Source organism: Mesocricetus auratus, unplaced genomic scaffold (genome assembly GCF_017639785.1).
Source record: "Mesocricetus auratus isolate SY011 unplaced genomic scaffold, BCM_Maur_2.0 Super-Scaffold_100004, whole genome shotgun sequence".
Classification (NCBI taxonomy): Eukaryota; Metazoa; Chordata; class Mammalia; order Rodentia; family Cricetidae; genus Mesocricetus; species Mesocricetus auratus.
In genome coordinates this window covers 21107571-21128800 of record NW_024429189.1, presented here as the reverse complement: position 1 = coordinate 21128800, position 21230 = coordinate 21107571, and positions in this window count along the sequence as shown.

Below are 21230 nucleotides of genomic sequence, written 5' to 3'. Positions count from 1 at the left end.
TAGGTTTAGAAAGTGTTCTTATTTCTTAGGCTAAGCACATGTAAATAAAAAGAAACATTACCAATCTGGTCAAACTAAACTCAACAGAGTAGAAGTCAATCTACAGAGAAGCTTAATTTACTCTTTGGTCATTTTAGGACAACTGATCCATAAAGTCACTTTGCTTAACACCTAAATCTTGACCAGCTCTTAGTGAATCACAGGGGCACATCTGACACTTCAAGCTACAATGTTCCTTACAAATGCTTTGTTTATTCAAAGCAACAGACCTTTCCTAAAATTCTGAACCATGCACTGAATCTGTGTTTGCTGAATTTTTCCTACTTGTCTGGTCACATATTTTAACTATGAGAGAAAACACACTTGAAGAAGTTCTCATGTGTTCTATCATATTATAATTATTTAGAACCACTACTTATTAATAGCATGTATTATAAATGTTTTCATAATGATATCTTTGCTGGAACATATTCCCTAATTGTGGCTCTCCTGGGAGACTGGGCAAGTCTGATGTATGCAATAGATTAATATTGCTTGGACTAAAACAATGCTTCTGATTGGCTGGCACAAAACATCCAGCAATGTAGTGGTTATGTCTCCAGGTTCCTATAAAAGCGATAATGTTATACCAGCCTACTCCATGAGACTGTTGGGAGAGATAAATTGTTAAGCGCAAGTATAATGACAACAATATGTGCGAATCTATCCCCAGAGGCATAGGAGTTTAAATGCATCTACAAATCAGGCAAATAACTGGTTACCCAGCTATGTAACTAAAGAAAGCAAATGTCCACTTAAATTTAAAGGTAATGTGAACAACATGGGCATCAGACAAACATAGTTATCAGGTAGGTGGGATTTGCTTTCCTGTGTTTGAAAAGACTAGCAGAAAATGTTAACTATGTAATTGAATATATTGTAGCAGAAATGAGGGATATAATGTCATTATGGTCAATCACAAGAGATCTGTAGTCAGGAACAGGTGAAGGTTGCTACATGTGGCCTTTCAATCTGCCCCAGAAAATCTTAGAATAATTCCTTTTTGAGAGGGAAAAGCTGCTGGCCATTATTTACCATGGATGTATCCTGAGATATTTTCTGCTTTATGCCTGCCAAAGTAAGTGTGGTTGATGAAAGTATATCTGAGAGAGACCTTGTATGGAATCCTTTGTGTAGGGATAGCTAAGGACCACTCCATCCAGTCCAGCCTAGATGGAAGCATTGAGACTGTGAACCAGTTACAAGGAAAGAAAGGCTTATCTATGAGAGTGTAATTCCAGATTTGTGTAAACCCTTCTCATTAGGTCATTTATTTAACCAAAACAGAATTTGAAAATGGCTGTATAGCCATATGTATGCTTTTAAGACCCATACTTTAAAACCAAACATTTCTTTGCATGTCTTGGAGCCATGCCCTAGTTTAACTGATGCAGTAACAGAATTCCTAAGATTGGAAAGTTATGGAGCAAAGAGTTTTGTCTTGACTAGTTCTGGGGGAGGAGACGTGCGCTCAGCATCTGCTTGGCTTCTGAGTCTTGTACTGCTTCCACTCAAGGCACAATGTAGAAGTGTAAGAAGCTTTGCTTTATAGTTCTTGCAGCTAACCCAGTTCTGAGAGAGTCACTGGATGCTTTTGACCTAATTCCTCGGAGAGTTCCATCAACTCCAAACCATTGCAGAGGTCTGACTGTGAACTTTGGAGGGCACATTAAAACAATAGCTGATAGGAAATAATGTCCTAAATTACTTGGGAATTGGCAAATATGTTTTTTCTTAGAAAGGGGGAACCTAAAAATCCAGTGAGGAAACTTTCTCAAAAGCTGCAACATATGCACTACTCTCTCTGTGTCCCAATGAAACTATCTGTGACACAATGTGGTTAGCTCCATCCAGCTAGAGTGGCGGATCAGGCCCAAGTGGCTACTCAGAGGCTTTGTCAGCAACGTTTGTTCCCACCTGACAGCAACCACACTACAAAGTACGGGAGAGACTATGCGTACATTAATGAACTCCAGCAAAAATGGGAAAACTATCATTTTGTAGATTTTTGTGTACACATCTTGCAAATCTCTGTTCAAAATTACCCCGAAATACTGTTTCTCTTTTTGTCTTTGTAAAAGATGCTTTTAAGATGTCAGTTTCTGACTGTTGGCTGCTCATATGTGGGAATGCATTTGCTTTTATCACTGACCCGGATTGTATCCTGAAACCTCATTCAATTATTTATTAGTTCTAGTAGCTTCTTGTAAATTCTCTTGGCATCTCTTCATAGAACTTCCACCCATTCTGAGTGCTATTTATGTGTTTTAAATACTTACAGATTGCTTCTTTCACTTGAAACTCACTACAGTGCTGAATGGAAGTGCTTGATGGTAACATTCTGTAGGATGTGGATGCAAGAATTTTCATAGCTATTCTTTCTGAGGAATTCTGGCTGAGGGATTTCCTCCTGTAATCCCTGCTGGAACATTTTTTGTTTTTATATTAATTATTTTAGTGTGTGTGTGTGTGTGTGTGTGTAGATATATAGATGCATGCATGCATACATGCTATGGCACATATGGAGGTCAGAAGATGACTTAACCTTTTCTTTTCAACCACCATGTAGCTCCCTGGGATCAAACTGCAGTTTCCAGGCTTGGTGCTGAGCCATCTTGTCAACCCTAGAAGAAAGAATGGAGATCTAATTTAGTTGCTGTTTTGAGATTAGGTCTCATGTAGCCCAAGTTAGGTAGGAATTTTCAAGAGAGGAGGTTGATTCTGAGCCCCTGAACCCTGGGATTCCAACTTTGAATGCTGAGATCACAGACCTATATCTAACACACCAGCTTATGTGTAGTGCAGGGAACTGAACACAGGACCTTCTCCTTCACCAAAACCCACTCTATCCCAGGTTCCATTTCTTTAAATCTAGAAATGGCTATTAGATTCTGTCAATAACTTTTTGTATTTCTATTAAGAGAAACATATGTTTTTCCCTTTCAGCTGGTTGATATTATTATTATATTATATTTTTTAAAAAGATAGGTTATCACCATGTGGCTCTGGCTGGCCTGAAACACTTTATATAAATCAGACTGGCCTAAACCTCATAAAGGTCCTCCTACCTCTATCTGTCAAGTGTTAGGATTAAAGGTGTGCCTCAGCACGTCCAGTTTCATTTATTTATTCAGTTATTCATTTATTACTTTTCAGTGCTGAGGACTGAGACCAGGACCTCATGCTTTTAGATAAATACCCCATTGCTGATCTAAGTCCCAAATGATTATTATTTATATAGACTGATTGTTGAATATTAAACTAACTTTATTATTCTAGGGCAAACTCCACTTGCCAACAATTCTTTTTATATATCCCTTTAAATTTTGTATGTGTGTGTTTATTGAAGGATATTAGTTTCTTAACTTCATTCTATTATAAAGTCTTTGTCTGGATTTGGTATCTGAAGAAAGCTGCTCTCATAGACTCAACTATAAAGAACTGCTCTTTTAGAAGAACTGCTCTATATAGAACTGGTGTTATTTCTTATATGTCTGGTAGAATACCCCAGAAAAGCCTTTAGAGGGTATGGTGGTTTGAAAAGGAATGGCCCCAAAGAGTCATGTGTTTGAATGCTTGGCCTATAGGGAGTGGCATTATTGGGAGGTATGACCTTGTTGGAGTAGATGTGACCTTGTTGGAGGAGGTATGTCACTGTGGGTGTGGGCTTTGAGGTCTCAGAAGCCCAAGTCAGTTCTCTTCCTGCTGATGCATATGTAGAACTCTCAGTTCCTTCTCCAGCATCATGTCTGTTCTGCATGCTGCCTTGCTTCCTGCCATGATGATAATAATGGACTAAACCTCTGAACTGTAAGCCAGCCCTCACTAAATGTTTTCCTTTACAAGAGTTGCTGTGATCATGGTGTCTCTCCATAGCAATAGAAACCCTAACTAAGACAGAGAGTGCTTTTTAGTGCTGTTGTTTGTTTCATGAGACAGGGTTTCACATGTGTGGTGATATTTTGTTTATGATCTAATAAAGCTTGCCTGAAGATCAGAGTGCAAAGCTGGCCACAGTCATAGAGGCCAGGCAGTGGTCACACACACACCTTTAATCCCAGAAGTGACACTAGTTAACCATAGAAGTCAGGTAGTGGTGGTGCACACCTTTAATTCTAGCACTCAGGAGACAAAGGCAAGTAGATCTCTGTGAGTTCAAGGCCAGCCTCGTCTACAAAGCCAGTTCCAGGACAACCAGGACTCTTATACAAAGAAACCCTGTTTCAAAAAACAAAAAACAAAAAACAAAACAAAAAAACAAAAAGAAAGAAAAGCAAAGGATTTAAATTAAGGACCCAGTTTCTTGAATAAAGAATTTATTCTACTTGAGTGAAATTAATTGTCTGAGACTTACATAAAATTTCTCTATTTAATCTCAGTTGTCAAAGTTAGGGACCTATAAACTGCCTTCTAAATATTGAATTTATTCCCATGGATGTGTGCTGTTCTCAACATTGCAGGGAAGTTTCTTTTCACAGCGGGTCAATGTGCCAACCATAATTCCAAGTGCTCAGCTGTGAATGAGTCATCCATATCTGCCTCCTACCATCCAAGGCTCAGGAACATTTGAAAGAGGGTGTTGTGTTGTAATTTCCAGATTTAAACATTCCACTTTTCAGGGATGCTCCATAAGATAGAAAGTAAACAACTCAAAATAGCCTTAGGAAGTCCCTGAAACTGAGCAGATTCACTAGGTTCCTATTTCCCAAGAGTAGGCTTAATAAAGACTGCTGAAAGCAGTTTTTATGAGCCAAGTTGCAAAGGAAGGTGCTGTGAACAGACTAGTTGCCTGGAAGAGGTTTAACCTGACTGAGCCATATGGAAATGACAGTGTCCAACCTGTTGATTGCTTCCATACTGTGCAGTGTGCTCCAGATTCTCAGCTGTTGTGAGCTATCACTCATGGCTGGGCAGGCTTTGGAGATGAGGCTGTCTTTGAGACATTACTGCTCCTCAGAGTGACCTGTCACCCAAATAGTTCTGTAAGTAATCCCAACAAAACTCATTGGTTCACCAAGTTGGACTTTGGTGGTATCTGTAGTTTGATCTGCTATGTGCTCCCTATTTGAGGTCAGTAGGGTGTGTGTGTGTGTGTTGCATCTCCCTAGGAATAGTCTTGTCACACAACAGGGGTAAAAGGCCATAAGAGCCAGTAGATAGGGAGGAGAAGCTGTGAAAGGCTGACTTATGGGCATGGCATGCAGTTGCACATATCAACTCACAGCAGCTATCACTACCTGAAGACCTGCACAAGGTGACACCAGTACAAGTTTTAACAGATGTGGGGAGGGTCCCTTGTGGTCCCAGCCTTATTGGAAGAGCTGTTGGTAGTTGATGATTTCTTGCGGGGGAGAATGTCTCTGAAAGAGACCCCAGCACAGTAGGCTTCCTCCTGGACCTTGGATTAGGCACAAACCACACCCAAACACCTGTTTTCAGAGGGAAGATCCTTTATTAAGTGGGGAAGAAAAGTTAACGTGACTGCTTTCTGACCCAGGCAGAGAAACAGCGGCATATGACCTTGTATATTTTTTAAGAAGAGGAAAAGGGGACGTCTGTGTTAGAATGGCCTAGGATGTGGTGGTTTATTTGGATTGGGCATGTTGATTAGGTGAGTGAAAGGGGGCTTGTGATTACTGGGCTTCAATACTTTGATAGCTGGACCTTGGCAGTCAGCCCCATGGGGAGGAAATGGTCAATTAAGGGAATAGACCTTGGTGGCTAACTTTAGGAATGTAATCTAATGGTTTTAGCAAGGCAGAAGGAATGAGAGAAAAGGGCAAGACAATACATACCACACTTGAGCCAACCAGAGTCCCTTTAGTCACCCTTCTTTGGGTACATGGCCATAGTAGGTAGGTTGCTCATATGCTGCTCACATATGTGCAGCCTACGTGCATGTGTTTAGCACTAATTGGACTCTTATATTTATTAATAACAAAAATAAAAACATTAAAGAGAACATGAAATAGGGAGATAGGTAGTGGTGAGTACTAAGTGGGACTGGAGAGAGATCACTGTGGATAGACATGATGAAGATACATGTAAAAACATATGGAGCTTTCAAAGAATAAAAAGAAATTATTAAAAATATATTGACCTAAATAGTACCTGATTTGTCTTTTAATGCTACTACTCTCATCTTGATATTGACAATTTGTGTCTTCTCTCTCTTTCAGATCAATTTTTAATAGCTACAGGTTTGCTAATCTCTAAAAATAATAAGCTTTGTTCTCTTGGAGCTTCTATTATTTTCTGTTTTAATTTCATCAACTTTTCCTTGTATATATTAATCTCTTTTATTTTTGTTTACTCTGGATCTGGTTTTCCTCCTCATTTTAAAGCAGAATTGGAAGTCATTGATTTGAGAATATTTTTCTTTCTTACCATAAGCATCATGAACAATGAATACCTCTCAAAGTATTGCTTTAGTTACACCTCACAGATTTTAATGTGTTGTACTTTCATTTCCACTTAGCTCCAAATGCTTTCTTCATTTTCTAATGATTGCTCTTTTTGGGTAATGGTTTATCTAGTAGTGTTTTACCAAAAGTGTTACAATGTTGTTATTAATTTCTAAGTGAACTTCACTTTATGATGAGATAGTATACTTCATATGATTTGGGATCTTTTGAATTTGTTGAGGTTCTTTTATGAAGCAGAAAATGGTCTGTCTTGGTACATGTTCCATGTTCCCTAGAGAGGAAAATAAAGGCTGGTAATGCCTTTCACCAAATCTGTGGAGTTACCTATTTTTCTGGGAATTTTTGTCAGACTTCACGTATAAGAATCTGCCCTGTTCTTGATAAACTAACTTTCTTATAATTGTGAAATGACCCTTCTCTTCACTTTTAAATTAGTGCAACCTTTATATTTAAACAGCATTTCTTGTAGACAGCATACAATTCGGTCTTGTTTGTTTTTATCCAAGCATGTAGGCTCCGCATTTTAACTTCGGTGGTTAGCTCATTTAATGTTAATATGTTTGTTGAGTTGGTTAGTTTTAAATCTGGTTTTGTTATTTTCTTTGTTCTTGTCCCTCTATTCCCCTGTTTTCTGTGTTTTTTATTGAATGTCTTTTTTTTCATTACTTATTCCTTTAAATATCTTGCCTGTTATTAGGTATCACATATGGATGTGGGGATGTTTGTACAGTTGCTAGTCTGTTGCATTGGCCTTTAGAATTTAACACAATGAAAACTTAACTGCAATTACACTATGCCACTTCATGCACAGTATAAGACTCTTCAATAATACACAATAATGCTTTGTGTCTGGGCCCTTTCCCTGTGTTCTCTTTCTATGTATATAGACCACTCAGTAGGTTGTTATTAAGTTTCACTTAGACCATCGGTTATTTTTCAAATAAAGTGTAATAACAACAGGGTGGTAAGGCCCCCATAGCTAGGAAGAATAGAGGCCCATGGTGGATCATGTGCTAGTCAATTACACACATGATTCTTCGTTTGAATCTATGAGTAACTCTCTGATTGGGCTGAGGGAGCATGCACAGGGCATGTGGACTTTTTGCTGGCTAGCCCCTGATGCACTCAGAAACAACCAATCCTAGGAAACATTCCTCGTTTTCCATCCGATTTCTGCCCTAACATCCTTAAAAGCTCCTTGGGTGGGGCAACTCGCTGATACTTTTCCTTTTCGGGAGCTGCCCCCCTTCTCAGGAATTCTTTCTCATAGTTCCTTAATGAATCTACAATCAGCCTGCTCACTTCTTGTCTGCCTTTCTGTTGTTGTTTTTCTGCAGTGTGAGATAGCAAAACCCGAAGCCACTGGCTTGGGGTGGCTTTGGTGACTGTGACTGTCCTGCAACAAGATCTGAGAAAGACTTTGGTGCATTCACAGAATCCACATTGCTATGATTTCAAGTATCCCATGTCTGTCAGTTTTTCATTCCATTGTTTGGTTCACAATTTCTATGTGATTTTGTCAGTGACTGTGAGGGATTTGGCATTTCTGGCTGTACAGCATGAGGTCTTTCCAGAGAGTCCTGCTCTGGGAGAGCCAGTGTCTTGACTTACCACAGCAAACAATGGGAGAGCAAGCTAGGGAGGAGCAAGACTGGGTTTTAATAACTCAGGGGAGGATTTGTAAGCCAAAGACATCCAAGGATGAGAGCTGGCATACCAAGACAGAATCATTTAAGGGACAGTGGTTATACTGGTCATTCTGGTCCCAGTCACTTTGGGGTGACCTTGCTGTGACTGCATCCCCTTGACCCACCTGGCACTTGGCCTCTTCTCTCTTCGCATATCTAGATAATCTTGGCATGGTTTTCCTTGTGTATAAAGGTCTTTCTTTAGCATTTCTTACAATTCAACTCTGCTGGTAATGAATTTTCCCATCTTTTCTATGTCTGAAAGGCTTTGTTTAGACATCACTTTTGAAATATATTTCTATTGTCTATAGAATTCTAGTTTGGCTGTTCATTTAATTACTTTAACAATGGCACATCATTGTCATCGATTTTACACTTTTGTCTATGAGAAATCTGCTGTCACTATATTTGCTCCTAAGTATTATAAGGAAGAGAAAATGGTTTCTTATATTCTTTTAAATTCTTTGATTGACTTCCAAACTAAATTGTCATAAAGCAAATCAACATCAGGAAAAATCATTTTAATTGTACATGCACATGGGAGTCATTCCCCCCCAACCAAGGGGGGTGGTTATGAGACTTAAAAATTGGCCAGATGATTGAAACTCAGTTAAGAACTGGTCTACAGAGGGGACTGTGAATTGAGGACTTCTGTGGGAAGGCGGAGATGAATGCAGACTGCATTTACTTGCTGAGTAAATGTTGCCTTGTTACGTAAGTAAGAGTCATACTAACATTAGAAACTGTGTGAAGCCCACCTTCTGGTATAGATACCTTCAGTAATGAAACCTTTCTTTGTGTATCTGAACCTCCTCTACAAAGCAGTGCTTTAACTGTTTTTTAGGAACTGGTGGAAGTACAGAGCTTTTCCTGTGTTGCTGGTTCTCAGTTTCTTCTAGCTCAGAGTAATTAATATACCAAGATGGTACATACTAAGGTGACATCTTGAATGATATTTTAAGAGTGGTGTGGCCTAAGCCCCAAAGCATGAATGTGTATTTTTTCTTTTGACTTAGTTTAACATTTTATAGTTCAAAATTTAAAACATTATACTGTTCGTTAAAACTTTTTGATCTCTTTTCCTTGTTTTGATGGTGTGCGGTAGTTAGATTGTAATTGTCTTTCAAAATCTCATAGGGAGTGGCACTATTAGGAGGTACTGAAGTGGGTAATGCCTTGTAGGAGGAAGTGTGTCACTGTGGGGGTGGGCATTGAAGTTTCCTGTGCTCAGGTTACTGTCCAATGTCTCAGTTGACTTCCTGTTGCCTGCAATATGTAGGACTCTCAGATATTCCTCCAGCACCACATCTGCCTGTGTGCCGCCATGACCCCCACCAGGATAATAATGGACTGAATCTCTGAAACTGTAACCAAGTGCCCTCGGTTAAATGTTTTCCTTACAAGAGTTGCCGTGGTCACGGTGTCTCCTCACAGCAATAGAAACTGTAGCTAAGACAAATGGCATAGATCATTTTCACTTTCCTAATCTGAAAAATCCCCAATCCTAAATACTCCAAATGCAACTTCTTTTGAGTGCTTATCAATGTGCAAGTGGAGTCTTCTGCATGCAAGCATGTGTGACTTGCTGGAGTAAGAAAGTAGACATTAGGGTGTTGTATCCAGTTACCTTTGGGACAAGGTGTATATGAAACAAATGTGTGGGAACAAGAGACCTTGGCTGGAGGCCCACTTCCCCATCATCCTGGGAGCAGGCAGCTGTAACCAGTGTCTGCCACCAAAACATGTTTACTAAAAACAATCTGGTGTCCGTAAAGAAAAACATGTTTACCAGAGCAATAAGTTCCTGATGTTTTTGGAAAGGCTCGCCCATGGGAACATCCTGACTCTGCCCTTTCTGATGACTACCCACCTCTTCCTGACCCCCCACCCCCTGCCTCTAGTGTCGGGATATATAACCAGCTGGGGCAAGAATAAAATAAAGCAAACCTTCTTTCACCACCGACTGGTCTCTGTGCCATCAATCTTGACACCCTCTGCAGATTCTCGGCCCCAGGCTGCATGGGCACAGCATAAATGAATTTCATGTGAGATTTGAGTTCTATTTGAGAAGGGAGGGCACCTTTGTAAGTGTTCTTCAGTTTCATTCATTCTTCTGTGAAGAAAAGTCCCACCTACATGATTACTATGTGAGCTGTTTCCTCTGTCTCTGTCTTTCCTTTGGAATAGTTTTTATGTATTAGCTCCGTTTTTATTTATCATTATAATTCATACATGCATGCAATGTATCTGGATCATATAAAACACTGAATACAATGTATCAAACAGCGGTGGGGCCATTTGCTGGAACATGAGCACATCACTGAAGAAAATGGCTTCATTTCTCTTTTCATACAAAAATTGTCAACAGCTCCTCAGTTAGGGCCAGAACCTCTTAAGTCCCCCCTCCCACCCATGCTAGGATGATGATGGACTTGATCTAAATCTTTGGATCCAAAGAACCCAGAACACATGGTGTTGACTGGTTTTATGAAGTCAAATGTATTGCATGTACTGTCCAGATAAAGAGGTAGGAGACACATCCATGGATGAAGAATATGCTACGTGACACATATCCTTCCTGCCCCATTCCTCCTTTCTCTCCCTAATAACAGATTGCTGTGTCCCTGAATCCCAAAGATGGATCTCTGAGGTAGTAATGTGTAGATTGACAGGCATTAGCAGGTGTGGAGGCTATTGATGCTGTATCTCTTCCACATTAGCTTCAGACCTTACCACCTGTTTCATGATAGCACTAAAAACAGCACCAAGTCTTTAAGATTTTAAAATACTATATGAAAAGGGTATGATACCAGATCATTTGGAGGCCCATTAAAGAAGAATCTACTTCTTCCTGGTCAGATGAAAAACCTGAGTTCTGTATGTGGTTTTGGGATATGACACTTGGCATTCTAAGCTGCCCAGAACATTATATATGATTATCCCTTCTCTTAATAGTTAATCTAGAGGACTTACTCCCCAGGCAGGTAAAGATACCCAGGGCCCACCCATCAACTGGCAACATGGATGGGTAAGCGTGTGATAGTAAGAAGAGAGAGAAAGAGAAGAAGCAACGTATATGCTACAGAGAGATGTCCAGCTGGAGATGCAACGGCAGTGAGGACCAGGCTGATTTAAGTGGTTTACACTGCCAACTGAGCCCATGGTGGTATACAGATCCATGCAGCTCTGAGGGCCAAGTCTGGGGCCAAGGTCCTGCTGTACCTAGGGTCTGTGTTGATGTTTGTGGCCCATCTTACTACCAAAGACCATGTGGATGCCCTTGGTTTGGGCTGCAGCCTGAGGCTGTGTTGATGTCCCTGGGTGGTGCTGCCAATGACGGCCATGTTGATGTGGGTGGCCTTCATGGCCACCTGAGGCTATGGTGATGTTTGGACCCATGCTGCTTTTGAGGGCCATGACTGGGTCAGTGGTCCTATTCAACTGGGATCAGTGTTGATGTCACTGCCAGTGTTACCACTGAGGACCATGCAGATATCCATGGTCTGGACTGTAGCCCGAGGCCATGTTAATGTCTAAGGGTCCTGGTGCTGCCAGAGGTGCCACATTGATATGAATGACCTGCATTGCCCTCTGAGGTCATGGTGATGTCTGGACCTGAGCTGCTGCCAAGGGTCATGTCTAAGTCTGATGTCCTGCTGCAGCCAGGGTCTGTGTTGATGTCTGTGTGGCCTGTGTTGCCACCAGTGGCTGTGAGGATATTTGTGGTTTGTGCCGCTGTCTGAATCCATGTAGATGTCTGTGGGCTATGCTGCTTCTGGGGGTCATGCTGATCTGAGTGGCTTGTGCTGCCACCTGAGGTCATGGTGATGTCCGGTCCCTGTTGCCACCTAGTGCCGTATCTGGGACCATACTCCTACTGTATCCAAGGTCAGTGCTGATGTCCATGACCCATGTTACCACCAAAGGCCATGTGGATGTCCATGGTATGGGCTGCCACCTGAATCCATGTTGATGTCCATAGGCTATGCTGCCAGCAGGGGCCATATTGATGTAAATGGCCTGTGGAGCCACCTGTGGCCCCGTTCATGTCCATGATCTGGGATGCCTCCAAGGGCCTTGTCTGGGTCAGTGGTCCTACTGCATCCAGGGGCCATGTTTGTGGTCTGTGCTGTTGTGGAAGCCCATGATCCATGCTCCCTCTGACTGTAAAGAGCAAGGAGGCTAAATCTGCAGTGAGATCGATGACTACAGATGAATGTCTGAGAAAGAAGGACATGGAAGGCTTCTGTGATAACCCCTACTCCCACTCCAACCTCCTACCAAAAGCCACAGCCTAAATAGGAAGCCATAGAAGAGAACTCTTAAAAGTGTAATGAGAGCCAGGTGTTGGTGGCGCACGCCTTTAATTCTAGCACTTGGGAGGCAGAGGCAGGCGGATCTCTATGAGTTCGAGGGCAGTCTAGTCTCGAGAGCGAGTTCCAGGACAGCCTCCAAAGCTACACAGAGAAACCTTGTCTTGAAGAAAAAAAAGTTAATCTGACTGGGTTTGTGAACTGCCTGGCCAGGAGACCATCCCCTAGCAAAGCTGATTCTTCTGAAGACAAGCTAATGAGATGAGAGGAATAGTTATCCCCTTAATGAGCCCAAGAGCTCCTCCTTCTATGTAGTTGATGACAGATCTTCCCTGCTAAGGCTAAAGCTTGGCTTTCCTTTCCCCTAGTTTTGAGTACCAGTGAACGTCTTACGCTTTCCCTGATGTGTTAGGTTTTCTCACTATTTCCTCCAAAGACTGCCCACTTTGTACTGATGCCTAAAGACCTCTACTTCAGACCCTAACTCAAATAGGCATGCCTTTCCCTCTCTCCTTTCTCCATCTCTTCTCCAGTCTACCACCAAGGCTCACTGCTTGCTTGCTCTGTGGTTTTCCTCTCAGAATCTAATAAAATTGTACTTGAACTTCTGCGTTCATTTTAAAATTCTTTTATCTGCAAGAGTAAGAACTCACAGCAGTGTGCCCTGACTCTCTGTAACAGTCTCCTCTCCTGCTTTGTCCAGATCACTGATCCATGGATCTGCCTGACTGCCTCCTCTTATTTTCCAAATATTGGTCTTTTTGAGTGGTGGGTAAGTTAGAGACAAGATTCCAGGAGCCTGAGACAGGAGACAGGCAGATTCTAACAACACAGAGAAAGGGACAAAAAGGGTTTTCTGGTGGAATGGTGCCACACAGTCACCCAGAAGGATTGCCTCAGTGGAAATGATGCCATGTGGGCCAACTTAAAGTCTGTGTATACTTCCTTACACCAAACTTCCCCATTCCTATATAGAATTCATATTAACCATCCTGGTTTCTAAATGACCCACCAGGACACTGGCTCAAGTGTTACTCTAAGGTTTGACATAATTAACATACGCAATGTGATACATTTATAACTTCTAAAGTTTGATTCCCCTTTCAGGAAACTTCCTTGTTAGCTGGACACTTTGTCCATTTCATCGTCCAGCTAAGTAAATTCTCCACTGCTTATTCACTGCTCTCGGTCCTTGTGCTTCACTGTTCACTGTCATTAAATAAAGGCACAGAGAAAATACACACCACCACCACCACCCACAATGGCTAATTTCAATCGCCAACTTGATGGTCACCTGTGAGGTGTGTCTCAGCGTACACCTGTAGGGGATTATCTTGTTTAGGTTATTTCAGGTAGGGAAACCTGCCTACTTTAGTTGGCACCACTCCCTGGGTCAGGATCATGGAATCTATGAAATGGAGAAGGTTGGCCAACAAAGCAGGAGTATTACCACTCTCTATTTCTTCTTTAAAAAAAAAAAGATGTGTTTACTTTATGTATATGACTGCTCTATCTTTGTGTATGATTTTATGCCAGAAGAGGGCATCAGATCGCACTGTAGATGGTTGTGACCCAACACGTGGGTGCTGGGAATTGAACTCAGGACCTCTGGAAGAGCAGCCCGTGTTCCTTACTGCTGAGCCGTCTCTCCAGCCCTTCCCTCTCTACTTCTTGACTAAGTGGTCTCAAGTTCCTGCTGCTATGACTAGCCCACTCTGATGGACTGTTCCCTCAAACTGTGAGCTGAAAATAAATGCCTCTCCCTTAATTTGTTTTCGACAGGGTGTTTATTTTATCACAGCAGCAGGAAAAGCAACTAAGACATCATCCGAGACATGTGTCTTTATACATTTATGAATATTCTAGAATCTGGAAAGACTCTGAAGCTAGAAACGTTTCTGTTCTCAGGGGTACTCATCTTTTGTGTTGAACTGCTTGGATTTGTTCTGCAGCTGACCAAGGCTTTGTTTCTTTTTTTCTTTTTTCCCTATCTTCTGTGATTTATTTTTTGTCAGTTTCCATTTCAGTAATTTCAATGTGATTAGTCTGTTCTCTTGAAGTATGTAATTTGCTCTCATTCTTACTGGGTTTATTTTTTACCTCCGACTTCCATTATTCATCTCTTGCTGTGGTTTGAATGTGAAGGGGGCTTACACGGTTGAATGCTTGGTCCCTGCTGGCGGCATTGTTTTGGGAGGATTTTAGAACCTTTGGACACAGGGCCTAGATGACAAATGTAGGCCACTGGGGCAGGCTTTTGGAAGCCATATCCATTTTGGATTGTGATTTGGCTCTCTCATGCCTGTTCAGCCAAGATGTATAAAGTGGCAGAGACAAGCTCCTACTGTACTGGATATAGACTCTCTGTTCCTTGTTCCCCAACATAGAATCTCTCATATTCTGAAACCATGAGTCCAAATGTATCTTTCCTCTCTAAGTTGATTTGTATTTTGACACAGTGATGACAAAAGTAACTTATCACTAGGTGTTCAGATGGACTTTGAACAAACCTCCTCTACACAATGTATTTCTTCAGCATCCTCAACATATGGACAATGCCCAAGGGCACTTTCAATGCACTTATGTCTACTCGTTTTATATTGGTGCCACTCTACCGCTAATATTATCTTTCTAATTATCATCTTCCTTTTGTTTCCTGCCTAGTAATTTTTAAAGAGATGTAAGGTTTTCCGACATTTACTTGATCACATGATATTCCTTCCTTCACCTCCTGAGTATTGGGATGCCAAGACTACAGTACCACACCCAGCCACGTCTTTGCATTTTTAGTATTTTTGACTTTTGTTTTCTTCACTTTGGATGCCATTACACTACTCATAGACAGTTTGATCCGTTTGGGTCAAGATTTTTTGTTCTACCATCTATGTATTGGGGCACACATCTCAAGAATCATGAGGTGTTCCATTGTGTGGAGCAGGAGCAGGTTGTGGTTCTCATCTAACTGGAGAGCATCTGTATATACAGATACTAACTCTCTGGCTTGAGCACTAAGTTGGAGACTACTGGTACACTGGCAATAAGCTTTGTCAACGAGGTAAATAAGTAAGTCTATTGTAGTAACACCTCTCAGAATGAGGATGCTTCAAATAATTCCAGACCTCTTTTTTTGAAAGAAAATACTCAGCAGCTTCAAACTACACACTAAAACGTAAGGCCTTTGCATTTGATAAAAAGATCATTCTTTTTCACAGGAACCTTTTTTAAAAATCAATTATGAAAAAGGAAAGCAATTAAACTTTTTTGTGATTGTGCATGATGTGTACATGAGTGAACACATGGGAGCCAGAAGACAAAGCTATGGAGCTGGTTCTGCTCTTCCAACTCAGGTTGCCAGGCTTGCAGGGCAACAACTGTCTTTATCCTCTTAGCGATTTTGCTGGCCCATAGGCAGCAATTTTAAATGGATTTTTTTGTGTGTAATTGAAGTTATATCCAAATAACTCACAAACACGTGGTTTTTTTTGTTGTTTTTTTTTTTAAGTAGAGAAGTTTATTTTTGGTTCACAATTCTGGCTTAATGTGGTCCACATCAGGTATAGTATTTCCAGAATAATCAAAAATGATGCAAGGCATATTTGCATGTGAGGCTATATATGTGCATGCACACACATTAATGTTGGTCTCTGTTCTCTTCTTATAAAGCCACCAGTTTTCAAGCACAGGGTCTCTTCCGCCAAGAGTTTGTGTCATTCTGCTCACATGCCTAAGGCCTGTTTCTAAAAGACACAGCCTAAGTGTCCTCACAGTAGGAATTAACATTTAGCTCTTATTTCCAAAGGAGACAGATGAGTCAAACCACAGCAGAAACTCAGACAAACACGTGTTTTAAGTGAAGCTGATCTGAAGGAGAGAGAGAGAGAGAGAGAGAGAGTGAGTGAGTGAGTGAACCAGGGGAACAGGGACTTATCACATCACCCTCACTGGCCTCAATTAGGTATCTCTGACATAAGAGTCTCTCACTGACTTTTAGAGCCTATGCCAGTCATCACACTTGGAGATAATTTTGTTTCATTACTTAGCATTTGCTTGATAAGAGTAGCACCATGGGTAACACTTCCTTGCTATTGTCCTCTTATAAATACCTCTCACAAGATTCCAACATACAGCTAGACAAGTTGGTGCATGCCTGTAATCCCAGCACTCTGGAGGCTGGGGAAGGAATATCAGGAGTTGGGGGCCAGTCTGGCCTACAAAGTAAGACCCTGTTTCAAAAAATTTAAACCCAAACTAATAATAATTATCATTCGATTATTATCATTTATCACTGAATTATCATTTAAATGTTATCATTAAATTATTAAAGACTCTGCAGAGGCTCAAGTCTTGTGATTGGTGGGGCAGATGGACTGGACACTTGGCAAGGTAACAGTGGGGAGGACATTGCATGTGTATCCATATGATGTGAGAGGCTAGAGCTGAGCACATCCAGGTGCCTGGGCTGAGACGGCAGTTAGGACAGCCTACAGAGTATTAAAACATACCCTTTCTTTCTTGACACTCTAATCAGTGCTGAGGTCCTGATTTACTCCCAGAGTAGTTCGTGTACTCTTAGCTCTTTTTTTTTAAATAATTGTCAATAAAATATTTTGAATCAATGTTCTCTTTGTACATATTTATTACCTTATAAGTTATTGGAGGAACCAATTATTAAAAACATGCAAATTATTACACACTCAAAATATTTTTTGATAAATACATGCAAGTATACGTCATTATATTTGTGATTTCCTTTGGGATTTGCACATTCCACTTTGGAGATAACAGCTGGGGAGGATTGGTCCAAGAAAGGTGGGCCTCTCATTTTACCAGGAATCTAAAAAGAAGATATATAAAGTTTCCACTAGGCCTTCAGGGGAGTTTCTGCCTAGCCCAGAGAAAGACTATAATGCCATTGGGACACAACAGACAGAGAGTATTTCTAGGCTTTAAGTTACTAAGCAGATCATTCCCAGGCATTGTCATGAGCAGTGAAAAAGAGGTGTTTCTACTCCAAACCATCATGGAGGAACAGACCTGCCTCCCTCGATTTCATAAATCAATGGTATCAGGTGCCTGGATACTGTAGCTCAGGCCTGTTCTGAGGTTGGGGATTTTATCCTCCTGAGCCGCATAAAGACTGTGTTGTCAGTCCCTGCATGAGCCGGTTGCTACAGAGAAAGACTGTTCACACTGTTCACACTCTCTTCACCGAAATCTTCCTAAAAGTCTGTCTTGACTTCCAGGATGTACTTGTAAGAACTTGGCAGCTACTGCACTATTAGCATTTTTTACTATTTCATAAAGGCATTACAGCAAGCAAAAGGAGTAAACAGGAATCTTCAAAATGCCTCTGAGCACGTTGCCATCGTATGGTCTGCATTTATTTTGTGTGTATTTTCTTCCCTCTTTTGTTCATGCACACGTTTGTTGCATAATTTCAGTCTTTATGTGAATACTTGTCTCTGGTCATCTTTTTTCCACAAAAATTCCATGAAATGCTGAATATATAGCCTAGTAGCAACTCTGCAATATTTAAGAACTGCATTGCAACCTCTCAACTATTAATATTTAATAACTTTTTCCCCCTTTTAGCTACTCTGTCCTTATATTTTTCCGTAGCATGTGATATAAACAAACTTTTGTTCATTTGACAAGTACAAATTTAGTTTCCTCAGAAACTAAATATTCATAGTTATAATGAGGTGCTGGGGAGGTAGCTCAGTGGTCCAGAGTGCTTGCTGACTTTCCACAGAACCCCAGTTTAGTTCTCAGCATCCATATTGGGTAGCTCACGAACACCTGCAACTCCAGTTCCAGGGGATCTGACGTCCTTTTCTGGCCTCTGCAGGCAACTGAACTCATGTGCTGCACACACACACACAGACATACATGTGAAAAAAGTTAGACTGTAGCAAGTACATGCTGTGAATTTTCTAGTGTTGAAAAGAATGGGATTCCAGGGCCTGTTTTGTTACTTTTCTTTTTTTTTGTGAAAAGACACATAACAAAAGCAGCTTAAAGAAGGGAAGGGTTTATCTGAACTCATTGTTTGAGGGTGCAGTCCATTATGCTGGACTGGCAGGGGTGTGAGGTGGCAGGTCGCATTGCATCTGTAGCCAGGAAGTAGAGAGATATGGATACTGGTGTTCAGCTCACTTTCTCATTTTTGTTGGTTTGGTCCCAGCCCAGGGATGGTGCTATCCACACTCAGAGAGGGGTTTCCCTCAGTTAAATTCTTTTGGAAACATCTTTATAGACATGTCCACAGATGTGTCTTCTACATAATTCTAAATCTGGTTGGGTTGACAATGATTCATCACCATAGGGCCAAAAGATCTGAAAACTCATTTTGTTTTTAACCTGTGTTGCTAAATTGCTAGAGGCAGCAGAAGTCAACTCCGCAACTGGGGAGTTATGTGTGTTTTCCACATTCTGTGCTACTTGGACTGCTTTGAGAATTACCGTCTGTTAGGGTAAAGTGATTAGTAACTTTTGATTCCAGAATTACTCTTAATGAGGGTCCGGATATTTTTATGGCAAGTATTTAAATAAGCCATTTTGGAGTGAAGGAGAAACTTCTTAGTGCATGTGTTGACAGAGCATGGTGGCAGAGCAGAGGGAGGAGAAAAGGGAGTCGGGGAGAGTTGGGGATAACACAGGGTGAAGTGGAAACCTGACCCTGCAAATGTTTGGTTGACTTTTCCAGCAGAAATATCCCAACCTTTTTTGTTTGCTTGTGTGAACGCACAAATTCTCTAATCTTCTATACTTTCAGTTGAATCTTTTCCATTCACAGACACCCAAGGGCACTGGTTTGTGAGACATTAAGAAAACAGTCTAGCCAGATGGTGGTGGCGCACGCCTTTAATCCTAGCACTCGGGAGGCAGAGGCAGGCGGATCTCTGTGAGTTCGAGGCTGGGCTGGACTGACAGCCTCCAAAACAATACAGAGAAACCCTGTCTCCTAAAAACCAAAAAAAAAAAAAAAAAAAAAAAAAAAAAAGAAAGAAAACAGTCTATGCCAGTGTAGTAAGAAGTGAAATAGGGCATGTGGACAGGATGCTGAAATGTCCCCTAATCAAACCAAATACAACAGTTTAGAATCTTAAACTAATGGTAACAACCAAGGAGAGAGCTACTAAGAAAGTCTCTGAAGATTCTGAAGGGACTTGTGTTTTCACAGGGAATAAAACAAGGGGTTGTTTTACTCACACGGTAGTGCCCTTTGTCTTGAGGGATGTAGTCTAAGATCATCAATGTCATTGGGGGCTGGAAACCATGCCTAGTATCATGATACATATGTGTTTCCCCCATGCACTCATGCCTAAGGCAAACTTTAACTGATTAAACTAGGCCCAATGGTAAACTGTAAAAGACTGCTAGTTAGAATACAGTAACTAAGATTATTTAAAACTAGTGAATTGTCTATTTCTGGAATTTTCCATTTGGTGTTTACAGACCACAATTGACCACTGGTGATTGGAACCCAGGAGACTGAAAGCCTGGGTGAGGGTGACTTAGTGCATTTATAGTCTAAGAACCCGTAGGCTCTAGGTGACAAATGAACTGTGCTTACTTTTCTTACAATGGCTTCAAGTGGCCCACCTCCATTTCTGATTCCCATTTCAGATTCCCATTTCAGATTCCGCCAGCACCATTATCCTCCAAAGCCATTAGTGGCCACCAGTGGGTTGATAGACACAGTGCACAGAAGAGTTTTTGTCTTTCTCATCACGGTTAAGGAACATCCACAAAACAACTTCTGGACCATCTTATATTTTACCACCACCAGACAAATGGCAAGTGAGGATCTGTAGGGGATACTGATGGCCCTGATGTCAAATGGTGCTAGAGAAAGTTGCTAAGGCCCGTCCATCATTTTTACTAGAAGCATCAATCCATATTTAGCCAAAGGAACCAGGCTGGCTATAATAGCTTCATGGTTTACCTCCTGCCATTTAAGGTAACACTTAACAACTCTGAGGAAAGCTTTAACCGGGTCTCATTAAAGGCATTTGCAATTCTGTCTTTCTTCCGTAGAATGACACATCTTTGAAGGCAGGAATGCCTCCTACTCTTTTTCTTCAATTTACATCACAGAGCCGACATTTATTTAGCATTTGTTAACCAAACAAACGTGACCCTTCACCACCTGTACCCCCAACTGAATCCACACGGTGTTCTTTTTTACTTATTTTGATCTCTTAGTTTCCTGTTTCTTTTATTTTATTGTCCTTGAATGTCTTCTTTGTTACTATTGCATAATTTATAAAGCTACATCAGCTATTATGAATAATTCTGCTTGAACCATTAATTACTGCCTGTATGTCATCTCCTCCTAAGTGGTATATTTTCTCCTGACTCTTACAGCTAGGCGTCCAGAGAAAATGTACTGGGGGGTGCACAGGAAACACTTCTCTGTGGAGTTACTCATTACTGGCAGACATTTGCTAACACACATTTTGAATCAGTCAAGTCATATCATTGACAAAATGCCCTTTTATTATTTATTAACAAACAAAAACATTACCATTTGAGAGGCAGTCTCCGGGCAATTTGGAAGAGCAGATGGGGTAATTTGACTCCTTTAGCTTGCTGGCTTGCTGACAGGTACCACGTAGAGCTAGCGCGGTCCCCTCCATCTGGCACACACAAGGGTGATTCGTGAGCTATTTAGCATGGCAAGAGGATGGTGGAAGAGAAACACCTGCAGAGTACAGAACTCGGAGGCAAAAATAGGCTCTGCCCACTCACGGGCCTTAGTA